Raw genomic sequence first — 22,401 nt, 5'->3', positions numbered from 1 at the left:
TTGTTTATTGAGAGAAAAATACCCTGAACGACACTGAGCGCTGATGCATCAGAGTTGGTGCTCTGATCCCAGAAGGCCCAAAAAGCAATGACACAACTGAAATTTCCAAATTTAAGCTTAGTGTCCCCCAAAAATAGAGTATGAATATTCACAGAAATGTGTGTTTAACAGAGCCCTGCTCATAACACTCTTAATGATGTGTATTTTGCTCTGACGCTGCTGGCCTCATTTCCTCACAGAATTATAGAAACTGCTCAGTTTCATTGTGATTCTGCTGATAATATAAGTTTAATGGCCAATATGAAATGGGAAGAAAAGGAGATTTGTTCAGCCTCTGAAACCTTATAGCCTAATATTACTACCTGATGCCATGCGCGAAGCAAGGAACTAAGCGGCATTGTTAAAATGCCTGCAACTCTAACATATAGTGACAGAAATGCTTAAATATGTATGCACATGTCAGGAAGAAATAATTTCATTTTTACTTCTTGCTCAGGTTTTTATCAAGGGTGGCAAAATTGTCAGGAAGGAACAATAGTGAAAAATGGAGCTGCAGCAGATGCAGATGTTTGTACAGCTCTCCCAGAGGTACGGCCTTCTTTGCTTCTCCACAGTGAGACAGCACTGCATCGATGTGTGATTGCTCAGGAATAGAAGTATATTTTTAATGTGTTTATAGCTGTTGGGAGGCTGTTATCTGTCATGCTGACAGAGACAGAGTGATCTACCAAAGCTGCAGTGAGCACCTTCCGAAGCACATCGGTCCTGTCCTACATAGTGATGTGGCATGTACAATAAGCCTGGTGCTGTTCCTCCCCCTTTGCACTAGGTTTAAGAAATTTGGTGATAGAAATGGAATGTTGGTGGCCCCGAGTTGCTTTAAACTTTCTGTTTGCTGGGTATACCATGGGTGCCCTCTGACCCTTGCCAAAAGCAGCACTGCATGCTCTCAGGAGCACAATTTCAGGCTGGAGCAGTGGGGATAGAAAAGGCAGATAGCATATTAGGTGGAAGGAAGGTGCTATTTCTCCTTTTTAATCTCTCTTTCTTTGCCCTATATGTTCATCTTTATAATCCACAGGAAGCAAAAGTTACCCAGCCCTGTCCCCTGTAGACACACAGTGATTGATTCCCACAGGACTACAGGGGAACAAAAGCAACCAGATGATCAGTAAGGCTGCTCAGGTGAGTAAGAGCTCTCCACCAAGTATGTTCATTGCTCAGTAGTTTCTACCCAGGTGTCTGCTGGATACAGAGACCACCCCACTGGTTGCCTAGCTTGGAAATTAAATAGTCAATCTAAGAATTTTCTGAGAACGCAAAGGGATTTAGATGCACCCTTTGCATTAATTTTAATAGACAATGCATCTGAATCACCTGCTGTGCTTGGGAAAGTCTCAGCCTGAGGTTTTATTTATTATTTATTGAATATTCCCTGAGTAAACAGAGCTTATTAGCACAAAGATGATCTGGCAGGAAGAATGGTCTTAAAAGGTACCCTATTATTCATGCAATTATACTGCATCACTCATTCTTTTTTATTATTGTTTGTATTACTGTAGCACCTTGAGCCCCACAATGGAGACGAAGGTCTCTCCAATTCACCTTCTGTTTGAACACGCATTAGGAGCCGAACTCCAGCCTAAGAGCTTCCAATTTAAATGGATAAGGCAAAACAAACCGTGAGAGAAGCAAGCGTGGAGAGAAAAAGTGTGCTTGCCCAAGGTCGTACAAAAGATTGTCAGTAGAAGCAGACTTAAACTCCAAGTATCTTGAACTCTTTGGCCAGTCGGACCCCACTGCTCCTCTCTTACTCAGCCAGCACAGCACTCTATTAATTCCTGCTTTCTGATACTTACCTGATTGGTTTCACCAGTTCTAGCAAAATTGTTCTCCTTTTTGGCTCCTCAGCAGACTCATTTTCAACATATCAGTTTCATTTTGACAGGCCTAACATTACAGGGGGAGAAATATATACATGTTCACAACACAAAACTCCTATGTTATTGGATTTCCTTAACTGGACCCGAGGAAACACAGTGCAGCCTGATGTTTTTATAGAACCATAAATCTTTAGCAACCTCTGCAAAGAACCAAACAAAGAATGAAATACCAAAATACAGCATAACAAATATGAAAATTATATAAAACTTAGTGATCCAGTTAGTGATTTAATTGGGTTTTTTTGTCATTAATGGTCTTGATGAAGTGAGACCATTCTCTTCCTTCCTTATAAGATTGTGGTCGTTCTTGCAGCCTTCCTGTACAAACAATATTGCCCTCAATCAGGCAACAAAACTCTTGGGAGAGAGACCATTAACTGAGGCAGGAGGAATTGTTCCTTGTGTTCTCTTATGGGACAGTCAGGAGAGAAAAATAGTCATTCTTGTCTACTGGTTCCTACCAAGAGAGTCTTAACCTCTTTACGGCTATGTGGATATATGCTGTACGTCAAGGTTTACTGCACCTCTAGTGCTTTGTGCAGAATGTGTGCCCTGCCACGTTATTGGCCTCTTTTTGCAAATGGAGCCCTGCTGAGGATGGGGAGGCTTATCTCATCTCGTCTCACCTCTAATAGTGCTGCCAGACACGGGCTTCATTCCCTTCCCACGCAGCTGAGCGACACAGCAATTCATCACATCCCCCTGCCCCAGAGGAGGTCATGGGCTAAGCACATCTGCGAGCATAACTTGTGTAAGAGCCAAAAAGCAGGTTCAGTGCATCTAAGCGTGGAGGAACATTTTTCTCATTTACTTGTATTTATTCCTTCTTCTGCATTCAACAGTGGAAATTTGAATGTATTCACACAGTGATATACCACAGTAGGATGGTTATTAGCTGCTGAAGTGTCAGTTGAATAATGTTACCACATGGGGCAGGAGCTTTATGAATCTCTCGTGTAAAGATTAGTACACTCTTCTGTACAACACCCTTGGACAAATAGAGGTTGCACATGGGGTTTAGCCTACTCATGGGAAAATGTACCTCAGGAAACAGAGATGATCTAATCTCATTCTCTAGTTTCTGATTTAGCAGTAGTCTTCCCAAAGTTCCAGATTTTCTCTGTCCAAGACTTTCTTATAATCACAAAGGAAATCTATACTTGGGGGAACCTGTGTATTGCTCTCCCAATCCTTTTGCTAAAGGGCTGAACAGCAATTAGAAAGGACATGTTCAAAGCCCTCCTCCTGTCAGCCAGCTTAGGATCTACTCAGTTTTAAGGGCTTTGTTGTACTTTCTGATTTTATCCATTAAGAATCATGAATAATTGTGTGTCAAAGGGGATAGATGTAATTCTGTTCACACCTTCATGCCAGAGACAAGTGCACATCAGCACTTCTATTATTTTATATTGCTTTGTCTGCAGACTTTGAGTGGATGGTTGAACATGTAATTCTTTGAATATCTCTGCTGCAAATAGTTTTTTATGTGTATGTGTGCCAGTATAAGCTTTGGTACCTGAAAATATTTTTTTCTGTACACTCTTCCCCATACATCCTCCCATCTGAATACACAGTTGCGGGATGTCCCTGAACATCCTTGTTTACATTTGCTATGAGTGTGTTGCATCTCTAAAGGAATGGAATGGATGAGATGTAGTTCTCCTGCCTCCTGTCTTGAGTGTCCATTTCTGAGAAGACAATGAATGCTTACCTTCTTTTAACATTACGGCAGGGGGATGATTTAGAAAAAGCATATTTGTACGTAAGGGTGGAGTTGCAAGGACTGAGGATTTAGGTAGAAGAGGAGGCAGGAGGAAAAACATCACTGGAGGAAAGCAGAGCTTCAAGAGACAAAGGCCCAGGCTACCCCATCCCTTGGCAATGCAGAGCATAACCCTGCTAAGCCATTTCTGAAGCTCTCTTTATTTTTAGCAGAGGGCTGGGTGCATTTGAGCTGACTTCTAATGTCTCTACCCTGCAAGAGATACAAGAGCATTGGTGCTATTTCTTTTCCTAAAGACACTGGGAAATCTCAGTGCTGCACTGCAGAAACTTAATAATATATTTCAAAATATCAGTCACTGAGATCTCATTAACGTCATTCTTTCCCAGGTCTACACCCCATTTTCTATCCAACAGTTATTCCTTGAATTGAGCAATTAATAAGTAATGGTCAAATCTGTACTGATCTCATAACACTTTGTAAACTCTCAAAGACTACTTCGATATAAATTTCAATAGGCCCATTTGGGAGAAGGTTTAGTCCTGCACAAAGAGAGTTTTTTGATATGAGCAGAATCTAATCTTCAGGCGATGAAATCAGGTCACCAATAGCAGGCAAGAAAAAGGGGCTGCAGCAAGTAATACGGTGTCAAATCAGCTGAAGTGGATGTGGGACCTTTGCAGGACAGTTGCTGGGTGAAATGGGGATCTGCCCCAGAAATCTGACAGAGCTATTAGTGCTGGTAAAACTCTTCAGTACCTGCCCCTGGCTGAAGTCAGAGGAAACATGCAGATAAAGTTCAGAACAGATGATTTCTGAAAGGGAGAAGTCCATAAGTTACTTAAATGCTCACAACTCTTATTCTGTTTTATTCTACAATGGCCCAGCAATAACAGAGATAACCTGAAAACCAGAGACAGTGCTGAGCTCCCACCCTGCACTCCAGCTTGCTCTCTAGCCTGTGGCCCAGAGGCAACCTGGGTTTTAGCTCTGCTACCAATCCCCTTGACTGGTGACACCAGCAATGCACAAAAGCAGCCCCTAACCTTTAAACTCCTGAGTTTACTTATGTTCCTTTTCCCATCTCCCCAGAATCAGTCCCCATTCTTCACAGGGATGTTTCCATTACCCATGTTTGGGGCTGAACCACACAACACCTGCCAGCAACAGCTGTGTCCCTTCTAGGTCAGGCTTGGGGGCACTGAAGAAGGAATCCTGAGCCAAAGCATCTTGCGCACACCTACTGCCTTGCCAGCCTTTCTGTGAAGATTCAGGCAGGAAGCGATTCAAAATAATTGCGTGAGTAGGCTTGCTCAACTTCTACCTCCCCAAACAACATCACAGTAAACAGGGAACCATCAGCATGAGGAATGGACAGCTTTTTCCTGCCGTCAGGTTTTGGGGCTATCCACAGGAAACACCCATGTCACAGGGATAATCTCTCTCGCCTGGTGAGAGAATAATGTTCAGTGTCATTTCTCTCGTGTGCCTTGCAGGAAGCAAGAGCAGGATTTGACTCAGATAAAAGACTCAAATGACCCTTGTAAGAGCAGGAAACCATGCCAGCTTTCAGAGTAACAGAAGGATGGATAAAGTGCAGGTCAATACAGCAGTCCATGTAGTTCACTATTTCTCTCCGACTTACAAATCACTTTCAGGTAGTCCTAGCACTCTGATGTAGGGCAGAAATCACAGTGAGGTCATGTAAGCTGCCAATTACAAAACTTCTCTGAACTCCTGAGAGGAAAATAATCTCCTCTTTTAAAATGTGCATGCTCAGGGTGCTCTGGATGGAAGTCCTGCTTCACTTCAGTGCTCTGTAGTACACAGGAGGCAAAATATTGCTTTGTGTGAAATGTTTGTTTTGGGGACCGTGTGTACAGGGGCATGACAATACCCGTATACTCTGTTTTTGAAACCCAGCTTGTCCAGGTTTGTGTGTACATGCCTTTGCTGTTTCTGCCTTTTAAATGGAAGGGAGAAGTGTATGTGCTTAATCCAGGTGTCACATCAAGGTTTACAGCAGGACACGCATTTCAGTCATAAAAGAGCCAAAATAAATGGAATTTTAGGGAGAAGAGCCTGGGATTTGGGTGGGAATGGGGCAAGGCTCACTGTTGGACTGCTGGCCCAGTATTTTATGAAATAAAATATGCTGGCCCAGTAAATTGTGAAAGCAGTGCTCTTTCTCTACCAAACGCTAGATCCTTTGTCCTGTCTATTGTGTCAATTGCTGTTCTGTTTATCTCTTGTCTTGCTTTATATTTTCTCCCTTTTTCTAAAGCCCTTCTTAAAAAATATTCTCAATTTTATAAGGGAAAGCAATGTATGACAGTCCTACTCCAACCATTGTCTCCCAAAATAAATTAGAAAAAAAAATCCCTCCCTTCTGTCACGTAACAACTTCCAAACAGTTACCAATAGAAGACAAAGTCCATAAATCATTCCTAAATTGCCTATCAGGTCACAGTTGGGTTTTTATCTACAAAATAAAGTAGGGCAAATATATAAGGCCAATAAAGTTGAAGGACATACTACTTACCATTGGTAACTAAAACCCTAGTGCTCTATGACAGTCACACTTTTACAGTGGGCTCCAGACTGATGCAAATGGGTACAGCTACATTAGCCACAATGAGGCATATCACATTAATTTTACCTGAAGATTTGTTCCTTATACATCTTATTTTGCTACCAAAAGACCAGGTGGTGCTTTCCTTACTTGCATTATATCATCCCAAATTGATTTCAGTGGGACTATTTGAGTTGCAAGGTAGTACTCGCCTTGCGTAGGGATGGTCATACTTGGCCTTCAGTGTGCAATAGATTTTTTTTAAGCCTATAAAATCAGACATTTTCTTTACACACTCTTTTCAAGGACTGTAATGTAAGTAGTTATAACTCTTCATGTCATTTGTCTTTCTCTTACATTAATGGTAATGAAAACAGATGGAGATAGTCCTAATCATGGAATTAGCTAGTGTAATTGGCTTCCTTGGCATTCATAGCAGCAAAGGGGTTAAGACAGTGGAGTGATCCCTGTCCCTTCCTGGGACACATAGCGTGCTAATGTCAGATTTCTGAAGTCTCACTACTCTGTCAGCTCTCTCCCTGTCAAGCAGGTGGTGAGTGAAAAGTTATTCAAGGATGGTGTTATGTACCCTTCATGAATTATGCATCTTAAACAAACTTACATGATCTGAAACACTCAAGTGGAAGCCTTTTAGCTAGAAGCAGGCCACTGGAGAGCTTCGCTACAGATCTCCGATGATGGCTTAAAATAGCTCGCTGTAGTATGTCTGCACTCATTCCCTCTTTGACTCAGTGGCCCATGCTTCACTTCATTTGCTTGCTGTGGCTGCAATGGAGCTTCTGAAATCCCTGTAGGGAAAGCCAATCTTAAAACATCTTCAATGGTTAAAAAGCCTATGCTTCTTTCTGCTGGGTCTTTGTTTTTCAACAGGCTTGTGGGGGAAATGATGCTTTGGTTTTATTTAATTTGAAAGAGGGAGAAGGAGAGACAGAAATTCTGCCAAGGTCACTGGGTTCTTTTCCCTTTCATGAAAAGATAATGAATGTTGTTTTAACATTTGCTTTCAGTGAAAGGGAATCTTGCTGTGTCTTCATTGCCACTACAAGCTAGTTGAGGACATGTATTACTCTCTGTAACCTAATCAGGCTGTGACAATATTACCTAGCAATTATTAATTGTTTCCTCTTCAGAATCTATTACTTGAGTGCAAGATATGGCATTTCATACCTGATTCTTGGATAATCTGGTGGAAAGATGGGTGGACTGTCTACTTGTACTCTATAGATCATGTTTTTTCAGTACTTGAAGTTCCTCAGGGAGAGAGAACAATTAACTTTTATTTATTTAATTTAATTTAACTTCATCACTCTGGACAATCGTGCTGGAAGAAGGTGGCTTCCTCTAGGTGTTAAGCTGTCATTTCATTATGGATACACCACCAAACTTATACTGAATAGAGCTTTACTCCACTGAAACATCCATCAGCCTCATGTAAGGTGATTCAGACAGAACAGCAGCATAAAATGAAGGACATTATAGTACAGCTTATTACAGACTGGTTTGGGGAGTACTAGTCACTTGCGATTCAGGCTGTGTTGGCAGTGTTAATATTACAGCTGGCTTCTCATTTGGTTCTTACATTTTGCTTTGTAACTCTACGGAAAGAATAGCAACACCTATTAACCAAGGACACTGTGTATCCAAACTTGGCCTGATCATATGCAACCACAGGCAACAGGAGCTTTGCTGCAGATTTCTTTGAGGTAGGAGTAAGCCGATGCACATTGAACCCAAAGCAACAACTTTACAGCTGCTCCTTCCAGAAGAAGCATGATATGGGCTATAGATCCTCCTCACATATTAGTGTTAGATGGTGGAGACTTGGAGAAAACTTGCAACCTGACCAACCCCAAGTGGCCAGCTCACCCTGCTCTCAACCAATCACAAGTACTCAACTCACTCTGCACCTGATTACCCTTAGTTATTTAAAGGCTCAATAGGGAAAAGGCCATCTTCCATCTGCTATCAGGTGTCTTGTCTGTCCTGGTGCCTCCTGCTTGTGCCTTCTAGCCCTGCTTCTTCCCACGTGGTGGAGCAAGACAACATGCTTGGGAAATGCAAGCTCTAATGTAAAAGGTCAGATTTTAATTTGGTTTAATGTTGCTGTGACTGAAGTTGTTTGGGCTCTAAGTAGCTTTTGGTTATAGTCAATAATAATCCTTGAGAGACAGCTTACTTCTGAGAGCAAACTTATGGGGGCCACAAGTGAGTAGAGACTCCAAGCTGGAAATATGAGACTGTACAAATGGTGCTGTATACAGATGGAAATAGTTATATTGCTCAGAATCATTCTACTGTTGCATCAGTACAGTTGGGGAACTAGTACACCTAGGTGAAACTGTTTTGCAGAATTTTGAAGGAGCATCATTCTCATGTTGTCAAGCATTTTGTGAACAAAATCTTTGCAGTATTTTTTGAAACTCACATGTAGCTTAAAAAAATTCTCTATCCAGCTAGTACAGTTGCTTCTTTGTAAAAACCACAGGGGGAAAAGAATCTTTTTTGTTCCTTAACAGTTTGTAACAGGGTAGGGTAATGGCACCTTTCCACATTTCATTGCTGTGTCAAAGATGCAGTTTGTGGAAGTCTGCCAAAAGAGCAAGAAAGGAGAAAAGAAAATCTGAGATGCTTCAGTGAGAAAAACATAAATTTTTAAAAAAATGCTTGATTAAATTTGGCAAAACTTGTTGCTGAACCTTAGAAAACCGTGGGATTTTCAATGTGTACTTGTAGGAACTTTGACTAGTGATGTGTCCTGTACCAGGCCTTCAGAGTGAAAAAGCAATGCTTTACATGTAAGAACTCCTGTAGGAAAGGCCAATGTTTGGAAGAGTTGAGAAAGAATCTAGTTTTGTATGTGAGTTTCTAGCTCCTGTATCCCACATCTGAATGCTTGGGTAGACACTGAGAGGTCAGTTAGGAAGAGGGAGTCAGGTAGCCAAAGCAAGATCTGTCTGCCCCCTGAGGTGGGCTTTGTTTAGGTGATTAGTTTCAGAAGATGCTGCTACAGTTAAGCAGTTTTAAGGTTCTTATTTGGCAAACAAAGGCTTTGAGAAACAAAAATAATTTCTTATGGTGTATTGGGTTTGTGCCTTTTTCTCTTCATCCTTAAAGTGTTTTAATCTTTATCAAATGATGAAGACTGCACTTAAAGCTTACAACTCCTATGAAAATCACAATGCCTTCCCTGCCTATGTACAGGTTACCAGACCAATTTTGTCCTTAGAAGTTCATTAGTCATAAAAAATGTTTTCATTTCACGCAAGGATTCCATAGATTCAAGATTTTGTGGGTGCCGCACCCTCAAACATGATGGGGACTGCTGTATTTATGGTGTAATTAGCTTTTTTTATTACTGCAATTTTGTCTGAAACAATAACGATTCTTAAAAAATGTTTGTATTGAGTGTGCTGATTGGCTGAGGGAACGCAGCCTTCTCTGGCTTAACTGTATATTCAGCCTTCTTGCAAATGTATTTCTGGAAATACAGCTTAATACACAATTTCCAACAGCTTGAGCAGAAATGAACAACATGGAGAGAATTCAGGTTACCAGAATCTAGAGGCACCACTTTCTTCCCATTTCTAAGATAAATCTCAGACAGTCTAGCTAGCCACGTAAGGGTTTAATTGCTGCTGTGTCCTCAAGAGAAGAGCCAGCATTATTGAGTGCAAATGTTTCTTAAAAAAATCCGAAGAACAAAGAAGCTCAGTTTGACCCTGCGAGATCCCCCTTTAATCACTGCTTTGATCAGCCTTTTCCCCATAGAGCTCCCTCAGTGCTGGAAAACATCCTCCCTGGCACGCAAGCAGGCTCCTTTTGGACTGGAGCAGAGCGATCCCGCAGCCACCCAGCAGAGCAGCGTGTTCACAGGAGCTCTTACTGCACCCCCTCTGCCCTTTGCTCACCCTTACTGCCATTTCTGGGCATTCTTATCCTCAGACAAGAGCATTAAATCTATATAATCTGTGCAGACCAAAACAATTCGGTTAATGTGCTTGTAAGTGAATTCCAGAGGACTTCTGAAAATGGATTTTAAAAATCTGTTTTTCTCAGCTGTAGGTATAATAAAAATACAAATTAGAAATTTGGAAAGCCATTACTGCCATTAGTTACGAGTGCCAGTAAGCTGGAAAGTCCTCTCCTAATTGGAGACCAATCTGCTATCCCCATTATTGCATGGCATGCTTACTTGGGGAAGGAAGACAGGAAGAAATGGGAGTGTTTCCCTCTTCGAGTGCAAATTTGCCTCGATTTCCTTCACTGACTTCCCTGCCGTTCGCAGTTGCTGTGCTGTGACATTTTGCCTTGGAAGTCGTTCATATCTGCTTAGCACTGGACACTTATTAAAAGGTTAAACTTATTTCTCCAGCTGTGCTTTGCCCAAATTCTCTTTGAGGACTTCATGAACCAGGCAGTGGCCAGAGCCCTGGTGGGAAGTTTGCGCCTACCTGGGAACCTCAGAAGCCAATGTCTTTGCTAAGAACAGAATTTGACCTTTTAGCCGAGCACATCGTGTTCATTCTTATTTCATCCTGCCCTTTTTTCTAGAGCCAGTTAGGTGATGTTAGAAAGCCAGCCTGCAGCAAACTCACCACAATAAATAAAGGGAAATTATAATTATATAATGAAATTAAGTCCCAGCCTCTAGTTACCTGGCTAATCACATGGAATAAAGTGGGTCTGTTCCTCCTGTCTCCCTTAGACATCATTGAGAGCAAGCCAGCAATATTCTGAGTGTTTAATTGGGGATTTTTTTCAGATGAAATTCTAATTTAAAACCAGCTATTCCACTTTTCTATGGTTAAAAAAAAAGGGTATCCATAAGACCAAAAAAAGGATTCTTAATTGTCACAAAAGGGTTCAAGTAAATTTTTAAGCATGTGTAATGTCCTTGATCTAACTTGGAGGCAAACCATTCCAAAATGTCTTTTAAAACCTACTCACTGAACTGCATTCAGTCTCTCAGAAGACAGTCTTATAAAGAATTAGGCTGGATTTAGTTGAGCTTACCTTAATTTACTTTGGAAACAAAAATCAAATTATTGCTCTTCCAGTCATAACCATGTCTACAATAAAGTAAATATGATTCAACAAATTCATTTTACTCTCGTGTCCAGTTTTAATTTGGATACATTTCCCTAGTTTTGCTATGCAGACAAGTTTTACATCAAGGTAAATTTGGAGAAAATCAGAAATTATTCCAGGATTTCAAGATTCAGCAAGGCAAACACACAGCTGACCTGAGCAAGTGTTGGCTCTTAAATGGCGCAGCAGGTTGCTCTAGATGACCTTTAAAAATCCCTCCCTCTCCAAATTAGTGATGTGCACCAGCGTAACTGAGCCCACTGTGCCAGTTGTCCTCACCGACAACTTATTTTTAGAGCAGAATTTTTATAATGGGGCTCTTCAAATATTTGAATGGAAGTGCTGATATATTCTTCAAACTTCCAGATATTTTATTTTTAATATAGAGATTGAAAACTGATAATTGTGAGGCAAAGTGTCATTCTGTCTTAGGATGATGATGATAACTCAGCTAGGTTTTTAACTTTGTTTTAAATTTAAGCAAACTTAAACTGTCAGAATAAAGCTGCTTCATTATGTGTAGAGATAATGTTAAGGCCTTTGCTTTGTTTGGCGTATACAAACAAAACTGGGAAGATACATTGATAAGAAGTTTAAAATGCTCTAGGGATAACAGAATCCATTTAAATCAATAGAAAAAAATCACAAAATCTGGTTTTTAGAGGGTTTGGATTTACAAGAATCCTTAGGGAAGAATTTTTGGTAGCACTTTTGTTGCTACACAGATGCTTTATACACAGACGCTTTATAAATCTCACACTTTATCTCCAGTAAAGTCTCACAAATGCTGTCTGCTGGGTTTGATTTACTCAGCCTGGTAGGGTTTTACACGGCATTTACTGGGAAAGGGTCTGAGCCTCCACCTACCTTTTACGTGGTCACCTGAAATGTGATGATTTTTAGTTGCTGCTTCTCAGCCAGACTGTCTTCATAGCCTCCATCTAAAAGCTTTATGCCTCTTCAGAGTAAGACCTGCTTACCTTTATGAGTCAATGAAATGGTTCTGATTAGTTGAGATAGAACCCCGGTTCCCATTCACGTGAACACAGAGGTGTCCTTTGGTGTCAGCTCAGGCCAGCGTTCATCTGTGCAGAGCCCCTGAACTGCCTCTAAACTCACCAGTGCCACAGGACTTGCTAGATAAATGTGGAATTATTTTGGTCAAAAAGCTGAAACACTTTATATGGTCTTGAGAAAAAGAACAAGATTGAGTTTCAGGTCTTTAAATCCCCAAAAAGCTTTGAGTTGAAGTGTCAGATACTGTTTAGAATCAAAAGGAATACGGAAAAATAAAATACAAAAACCTCAAGGAAATATTTTGTTTGAAGAGGATAGATGACACTATTCTCCTCTCTGCTCTTATGACTTGTCAGCTGGCTGCGATTACCTGTTTGGGACCACACAAGTGCTTGCTGGACATGCACAGCATAGGTCGTGAGGTAACCAGTGCAAACTTTCTATTGTAACCTTTTGTCCCATCCTGCAACCTGGACAATTTCTACTTCGCGACCTTTTAGAAATGATCAGTCTGAAACAGTACATGAACAACTAACCAAGGAACTGAAGTGTATATAACTTCCTTTACTCCATTGAAAACTACACTTACTGCATCTTCGGAGGACCTAGCTTGTTTTGAACCTATTCTTTCCCAGTCTTCCTCTAGAAATATTGTTAAATATTGGCTAACCTGACTGAAACAGGACACCTGATTTTTGCTAGATGAGAAAGTTTTAGGCTAAGGAGGAATCTCTACTTATAATAGTCTTCTCAACAGACTTCATTTATTCCTGTCAGGGCATACAGCACCCATTTTTAGATGCATTGAGCTTATTCTCTATTTTTTAATTGCATCAGTAATATTTTATATGTGCTGAAGTGGTATTAATGTTTAAATTATTTCAGCAAGCTAATAATTTATTTTCTACCTGGCAGACAGACAGTCTCTTATGCTTAAGATTAGAAAAGAAGAGGGAGAGATGGTGTATTAGATGTACTTTAAGACTAAAGCACCTTCTGCAGTTCTGGAGGGTGAAGAACAGACACTTTGATATAGTCATTGCGGTTTATTGATCCTATTAACATTATCTTGTGGTAAAATCAATGCTGGAGTTTCAGTCTTGCAGGAGACATGTAAATGAGAAGATGAAAAAACATGCCAAGGCAAATGGTTTCCTGATGGAAAAAGGCATATGCAGAGAAATAACGGGAGGAAGGTGTGTGCTAAGCAAAGATAGTAATTAGAGACAAGAGATTGAGCACAGGACCTTGCTAAAAGTCATTCTCAGGGTTTGATGCAGAACGTGGTCTCCTGGAAATTCTCTTCACTAACTAGGGCATGGCCTTGAAAGGCATGAAGTGCTGACAGCTCCTGTTACTTGGGCAAACCTGGGCCCACGTGGTGCCTTCTTGTCCCAGATCCTGCACAAATGGGACATTTCTGCAAGTCTTGCAGGGGTTTATACAGGGTTTATCTCAGCCAGGCACACAACAGCAGCCCATCCTGCCATCAGTAATTTATAACTAAATACAAATGAACGTTGCATGTCTGTAGCACTTCAACCAGCTCACTAGACTGTTAGGTGATGGTTTTCCACTCTGGCTCATTTACACACTTATCTAGGGAACCAGGCTGTCACCCAAAGCATTTCTGCTGCACCGGCAGCCCCACATTTAGTGTGGTTTTAGCCCATATTTGATGGCAAGAGGGAAGAGGGACTGCTCAACAACATATCTTGGGTTGGATGTGCACCTTGCAACTGAAATGTGCTGTCTGCATCCCTGTCCTGTGTCTTTGGTGAATGCTGCAGCCACAGAGTATTGAGAAAACCCAAAAGTGTTGAACAGAAGAGACAAGAACATGAAAGGAAAATCTTAGGAAAACTTTGTATTCCTCTTGAAGTATTTCAAGGGTTTTTCAGAATCAGATTTTCAAGTAACTGAAACCAGCTCTAAGGCATTCACTCAAATCATGGCATTAACCTGGAATTAAATAGTATTCCTTCTTCCTCACTGCAATTACTGAATCTATTCTTTTAACCTGACCAGCTCTTTGAAATCAACATGAATTTATGCAGTCATTTGGCTGAAGGAAGCTGCGTTTTCAAAGGGAACTACGGAGGACGTGCTCAAGAAAAGAAATCTGTCTCAAAATGTAGGTTTCACTGGATGCTGAAATCTGCAGGTAGCTCTAGTAGCATCTTTACCCTTGTAGGGTGCTGCAGTAGGGCAGCATCACTCACAGATATCAGTGAAGGCTCAGGTCTGCAGGCAGCAATTCACCCAGGCTGAGAGGGCCAAAATAAATCTGTTATCCTACAGCTGGATCGCAACATAATGAAACTTCAAGGTCCTCTAGATTTGTTTGGAGTGAATGGCTCCTTTCTTTTGCAGGTTCAGGCTTTTTGTTCTTCTCACACCAAGAAGTCCTCCTTCATAACAATGTGTTCTTAATGAGCAATTAGTAAGTTTCCAAGCCACAATCCATATTACAGAATGACAAATTAGAAGTTTATTCTGACATCACTTTCCCCTGTAGTACATTCAAGTTCTTATGGTTTCACTTGCTGGGCAGCTTGATCAGAGGAGCTGTCTGTGCATGAGGGAGTATACAGCTGCATTGTTGATTTTAAAGTTTATTTGATCTCTAAAATGTGAACTTATCTAGTTACCTGCTCTACCAGTTCAGCTAGGTTATTAACCAAAGGTAAAATAAAATTTTGGGTAGAAATTGCAGTAATGACACATAAATTGCACATTAAATCTTGATCCCACCCCAAACCCCTCTCATAATTTCTTACAAAACCATCTCTTAAAAAAGAACCAAGGAAGATGAGAGCAGCCATATCGGGTGTGATGAGTGTCCTGTCCCTGATAGGGACCAGCTGCAGGCGATTAAGGACATGAGGATGGGCAAGTCTAGGTAGTTGTTCTACAATGTCTTGATTAAGGGATTCACCAAACATGCATTTGAGCCATTAGGAGAAAACCTTTCCATTAGTGAGTTTCCCTGGTCCTGTTTTGAATCAATTTCTATTTTTGGCCTTTACAATATCTTTTTGGTAGGAACTTTTGCAAGGATGTTGTTTGGGATCATATTTCCTTTGGTTTTTCCTACCTGTTCCTGGGACACCTGTTGCATTCTCCAGAACTCCTGCTTTTCTAAGAAACAGGGAATAACCATTTCTTGCTCAGCTTCAATTCACCATTCATTGTATATATATAGTATCCTCTCTCAGTTATTTTATTTTCTATTACAGGTACATAAATAATGCTATTGGGCGCTGTGCACTTAAAATTAAGCATGGTGTAAAGTGCTTGGATGAGTCAGGCCCAAGAATTTTGTGCCTGTCAGCTTTCTGTTCGTCATTAGCCAGAGAAGTATTTGGATGTGCAGGTGCAGCGTGGGACTCTGTGTTCCTTTTCCCCGACAAAAGTGAAGTGCTGCCCAGTGAGGAGAAGCCCCCTGTGCTGAGTTCCTGCATACGGCTCCTGGAGACGCTGCTGACCTCCAGCCCCTGGCGCTGCAGCTAGTGGAGCAAAACACTGGGTACATCTGTAATGCTGACCTTTCAGCCCTGCAGTGCTCCTTGGAGGAATCCTTATGCATAGAATAAGGGGAGCAGCATGTTTGGCTCAGGGAGGTGTTTTCAGGCAAGGTCCTGGAGGTCCTCTGACCTCCCTCCACCAAGTGTGGGGACTAGAGATCATTGGAAAGGGGTGTAGTGACCTGCAATGCTTCTGCTTGGCCTTGATAAGCAGCCCCTCTGCTGTTCCTTAGCTCTAGATGTAGGTAAATGCAAAGTTTGTGCTCAGTTCTGTTGATTCTGGAGCAGATCTTGTTCACTGTGTCCTCTGAAGTTGTATTCAAGCAATACGAGGCCATAGACACATCTCTGGTTTAGCATCCTTCCAATAAAATACAACAACCCAAACCCTAGAGTTCAAAAACCCCCCACAATGACTAAACAAATAGATCAAGACTCATTAATAACTGCAGACTTCATTGCCAGCTTAACATAAGGAACAGTTTAATTGGAACCTAGACTACTTTGTGTAGCTTCATTAATGTAATTGAGTAATGTATATTGATTTTTCATGAGGCTCAAATCTTTTTTCTTCATCTCAAATAAGAAAGCCTGTTAAGGAATTATTAATCACACTATAATTGCTTTAAGATCTATGCTCTAATTAAAACTATAAATTCTTTATTACATCTTTATTTTAATTAGACATCCCGAAAGACAATAATTTTTACAAGAGAACTTGTACAATAAAATTACCCTGCTTAGGAAAGCTTCAAGGAGCCTGTGCTTAGGACACACAAACTCCAGCAGCACTTCCTAAATGAAGACGTGCGTGAGTCTAGTCATAATCAGAAGTAAATATGTCATCTAAATGTAATTAAGAAATTTACAATAAGATCATCTTTGTGCAGCAAAACTGGGTTCATCCACAGGAGTAAGATTTTACTTTCTCTTCTTGTTTTTCTTCTGTCTTTTATAAATCTAGGATTGAAGAAGCACGTTCTGAAATTTTAAGAGTCTAATCAAAGGTTTAAAATATAATCCTACTGTAATGAAAATCAGCTTATTATCATAACCACCTTCTGGTATTTTCTTTTGAGTGTCTTTTTTCCTCCTGTGATAGGTACTTTTACCTGCCAGGAGGGATTAAAAATAAGCATATTTCTTCATCTGTGTTGAAGGACTTGGTATTTCTCTCATTTAATCTATTGGGAAACTTGGTCCTGGAAAACAGAGCCTAGCCTACAGTTAGTGTGAGTAATTTTTAGGTTTTTTGAACGAAGAGTCCTCTGGGTCTTTGATACTAGAATTGGAAGATGCTTTAACAGCACACAGTTTCATTTCTTTGTTTTTATTTTCTAAGATTAAAATTATTTCTGTTATGTGAAATAACATTGTGGTTTGTAACATTAGCTAATCCACAGTTTGCTTGGTTTTAAGGCCAAAACTTCTTATCATAAACATCAACAACTAGCTAACTCAGACTGAAATTTTTCTTAGTCTAAGTGTAATTGAGAGTTCCTCTTATCCCAGTTCAGGATAAGAAATCTGAGTGCTCGAAATGCTCACAGAGAAAACATTGTCTGCTCCCTGCATGAAGGTGGGGTATGTGTCAGAAATGCTTATTGTGATTCTGTGACCTCTTCTTGTGATGGGTACTTTGTTTATGGCCATGGTCTCATTGCAGCTAGGTAAGGAACCTGGGCCAAACAAAATATGCTTTTTTCTGTATTTCTTTTGTGGGAGAAACATATTGGTTCGTTCTTCATTGCAAGGTAGGTTTTAAACTGGGGCTGTGTGTAAAGCACCAGGTGTAAACCACAGTGATATACTTGTAACAGAAATGAATGTCTGTATCCCATTTTCCTTGAAGAATCAGCAGTCTGTCTCCTTTCAAATCCCAGAACACTGCTTCAGAGTGATATGTTACTATTTAGGCCGACAAGGTCTGATTGAAAAGCCAGCTCATAGCCTAGCAGTTGGTAAATGGTTTATTTGCTACTAACTCCTCCACTCATCACTGAAGGAAGCCAGTGCACTGCCTAGGCACATCACTTGTCAGGTAATGTCTTGATAGTCACTTGCTGCTCATTCAAAATAAATGAAATAAGGTGTTACTGGAGGGTTTGCTGTAGTGGCAATTAGATTTGCATCTTTGGCTCAGCTGTGATCTTCACCTGTGCTAAGTAGTGACTACTCATCTGACTTGATGCCATAGAGGCACCCAGGGGCTGCAACCCCAAGCTGCTCAGATGTGGGCTGAAACACAGCAAAAAGGGATCTGCAAATATCCTGAAACATTCTCTCCTCCCTGCTGCCTTGTTGTTTTACACCTGCCACTCTTTCTCAGAATTGTTTATGGTTTTGTTCTTCTATGGCTATTGCTTCAATTTAACCTCTGCTTATTTATGGACTAGACTGCTGATGGTTTCAATATCTCCATGGTGTGGCAGATGTTGACACAGTAAATGACCACAGTGTTTGGGGATGTGAAGCAAAACCCACTGGTCTGACCCAGACCAGATTGTGGGGAGCCTTTTCATTGGTTTTAGCAGGCTTTGAATCAGGATAACTTGTCATGGTGGGGGAAACAAGCAATCTAAGTGTGAATTATGCTGTTTGAAACATGGACATATACCCTAGAAGAGTCTGCCTTGGCAATGCATAACAGTTGGTCAGAAGGATGATAGCGCCAGCTTTCATCTAAGTGATGCTGAAACTATGGGAGTGGGGGATGCAGGGAAACCTGTGCTTAAGATGCAGAGGGCTGCCTGCCATGGATAGATTAGCGAATAGATCAAAGAGCATTGCCAGCATGCGCTCCTCTGACTCAAACGTTTCACTTATTCGGCAGTCTTTGTGAAGTTTGAGACACGTATCTGCCCTGGCTCCTGCTTTAGAGAGTGGGAACATGATGGTTTTTTCAGGCTTGAGTTCTGAGGCTTTGCTTTCCTGATCTGCCTTTGCTTAGTCTGAAAACAACTTAGCAGATTTTCTGTGGGAATTGAGCAAACAGTCTACAAAGCTGGGAGTACATTTTGAATATTTGAGTTGAGCAGCTGAAGTAGAGAGTGAAAGGACGTGCATCAGCGAGAGCTCAATTTAAGTTCTATGCCCTTCTGTGAGAGAAGGTTGGCGCATTTGTGGTTTTATTGTGGCTGCAGAAGTAAAGCAGAATATGGCACCGTTCATAGCTTGACTGGTCCCCTCAAACATGATCTAGCTTCAGTTATGCTGGTAGGTATATTGTAATTTATGAACATGGGTTTACTGATGTTTTCTCTGAAAAAATGGACAAAAAAAGCCAGCATTTATCTGAGAGACAGGGCCAGGTGGCTGTGTGTGGAAAAATATTATATACTGTTAATTTCTAGACATATGACAATTTATTAAACAAATAATAGTTAATTTGTACAGACCAGAGAGCAGTGAGACACTCAGGTAAATTAATGTGATCAATCTCTGAAAAGCATGGGAAACTCATCCTCAAACATGGGAATCTTTTAGACACCTCTATCAAGACAGTAGGTATCTAGTCGATCTGCTTGCTACTCAAATAGAAACCAAAACAATAAATAGGCTTCCTATTATGTAGGAAACTACATTATTTAACCTGTCAATATATTTTAGCAATAGATCAAAAGGGGGTTGTTTGTGACATCTCTGGCTTTTGAGCTCTACTAAATTCTTAAGACCAACTATTTCATGGGAGTCCCTGGGTGGATATCACACCTAAGATTCAATACCGTTTTTTTTTTTTTTAAGAATCAAACAACATGCATTAAGCAGTTATTTACTTATATAATTTGTATGTATTTAGCATCCCTAAGCCACTGATCTTATTATAGATGTAATTGGTTTTCCCCTTTGAGAACCAAACAACCTTTTTTACTATTACAAATGTCAGGAAACAGTTATTCTCAATTTCTCACCAATGTGACTGAGGAAGGGAGATATGATGTGACACTGTTGGGCAGAAATATAAAAAAGTAAATGCATAATGAGATTGTGGAACTCATGGCCACAGGTTACTGCAGGACCAAGGGAATAAAAAACAATGAGAAATTAATTGAAGAGAATTCCATTGGAGGCCCTTAAATGAATCATTCTTCCAGATTTCTAGCAACTGGAGACATTGGATAATTCAAGACCAAGCAGGCATTGTAAGAAATAGGGTATCTGTTACTGGACACTTTGGAGAGAGCATATTAGGCTAGAAAGGGTCTCACTCTGATCAATGTTGTATGATTTTCAGTGGTAGGAGAAATAAATTAAAAACTTATAATGATTACATGTATATAACTATTTATCCTCAGAAGAGGCACTAACCAGCCTCATGTGTTGAACTGTGGGCAGGATGGCAGCTCTTCTAGGTGTGGGTGCTGCTGTGCAAGCCCTGATGCCATGGCTCAGGGATGCTTGGCTGGGGCAAAAAGCAGCACCCATCCAGCCTTGCTTCCACTTGGGGTATCCCAACACAGAAGTGCTTGCCAGCTCCAGCTTCCAAATGGGCTCATTTTGGTGCCATCTCAAAGCCATTTCACAAGCAGTTCTTGTAAAGGAACAGCAAAGCAAGAAATGCCCAGAGCCATAACTCTTATCTAAGCATGGCTAGTAGAAGTAGGAACAGCAAACCTAGCCAGGTGTCTCTGTGTTCTGTCCAGCACAGAACAGTGAAGAGCAAGGTTTGGGGTTTTTTTTTTCCACCCTTCCCTCCTAACCCTGCCCCTGATATTGGTGCCAATTTGTAATACTATTGATTTTAAAGTGTTCATGCCATGAATCTAACCCCAAATTCTTTGTTCCTAAGTAACTCTCTGCTCTGGATCCATGTAATGGCTCTAGTGTCCCAAACCCACACTGCTTGCCTCCAGCCTCAGGGGAGATGCAGAGATAATCTTTCCACAGCTGTATCGATCTCTCCTTTGATCCCGTAGAGCCGATGTTCTAAACTGGGTAACTCCAGACACCTTTGCATGTAGATTTTAGGGTGGTATGAAATGCATCTTTCCATTCCCACAGGGTTGCAAGAGCTTCCAAAGTCCTGACCTGGCACATATGCTGAAACCCCTCTCTTCCCCTCCTCTTTTCTTCAAGCAGGAGCAAACTCTTTGTCCTTATAGCTGAGTAAGCCTGGTAGCCCACAGGGACGTAAACCACATACTTGCCTGTATTTCTTTGAGACAGTATGGCAGGGCTGCAGAAAGAATAGACTGAAGACATTTTTCCTCTATTATTACAGTTCCTGTCTTCACTATGGATCTTTATTGCACAATCCCCACTTGTCCTGCATTCAAAATGCTGATACGGATACGGATGCAAATTCCACACATTAGTACACTGACAGGTATTCATTATGGACAGAGAAAGCCAAGTGAAGATTGAAATCTTCAATCCTTTAGACATCCATACGAGCAGTGAAACTGCTGTTATAAATGCCTGTTGACAGTGCAGCTGAACTCAAGTTCATAGCAGTAAAGAGGCAGCAATTTTATTGCTCCTGTGGTCTGAGAACACCCAGAAGGCTGCACAGCTTAGCTAATACACATTACTGAAAGCTGGAGATCCTGTGCTCCACCTGGCTACTGTTGTGACCCTGGGTTGGGGTTGCCTACAGCTTATGGTGTTGCTCACATGATATAACTGGGGATAACTTCACCTGCCCACAGATTGTACAGAGCCCTGGAAAAAAAAAAACCAAACAAACAAAAAAAAAACCAAAAAAAAACCCAAAAACCAAAACCACAACCCTGTGTGCTAACCAGCAATTAAGTTGTACGGAAAGATGTGTTCTTGTCTCCATGTTATTTGGAACCAAATTATGCCAGAGATTTACATCTGCCCTCCTCAACCATGACATGTAACCCCTACCTGGTAGTGTGCTTTTTGCTTGGCTTGCTGCCTGATCAGAGACCAAATCTGCCCTTTGTATTCTCCGTTTGCCCCTTGAGAGCCTCCAGGCTGTCCCCAGCTCCCCAGCATAAGCACAAGAGCTGCTGCAGTGCAGCCAGGGATGAGCATCCAGGTTCCTAAGGGAAAGGCTGTGTTTGCCTTTGGGATGAATCTGTCCAGCCTGCTGCCTCCAGGGGATGGAGGAGCAATTTTAGCCATGAAACCCTGGCAGTGAGCACCTCACTTGTGGCCAAGCTCTCTACTGTCTATTAATTCTGCGCCTCGGGTCCCAACAAACCTCCAGCCCTGCCACTGCTGAGGATGGACTGCTCTGCACATCCTATGCCATAGCCAAACAAATAACACCTAGTAAAGACAACAAGAGAGAGAGACAGCTATATTGCAGAAAAGGTTTTGTCCATCAATTACCCCCAATTCTTCATCCAGAAAGATTAAAGGCTGTTTGTTTGCAGTTATATGTAATGTCATGCTCTGTTTGTCATCTTAATAGCTCTCCTGGGATCATAAGACATGCCTAAATGCTACAGTGCCACCTTTCAGAAAACAGCCTACTAAAACTAATTAATAGTACACCCTAGTTAACACATGCAAACTTGGCATTATTAGTCTAATTAAAAG

The sequence above is a fragment of the Phaenicophaeus curvirostris genome, chromosome 11 (genome assembly GCF_032191515.1).
Source record: "Phaenicophaeus curvirostris isolate KB17595 chromosome 11, BPBGC_Pcur_1.0, whole genome shotgun sequence".
In the NCBI taxonomy this organism is placed as follows: Eukaryota; Metazoa; Chordata; class Aves; order Cuculiformes; family Cuculidae; genus Phaenicophaeus; species Phaenicophaeus curvirostris.
This window is presented reverse-complemented; position numbering follows the sequence as displayed.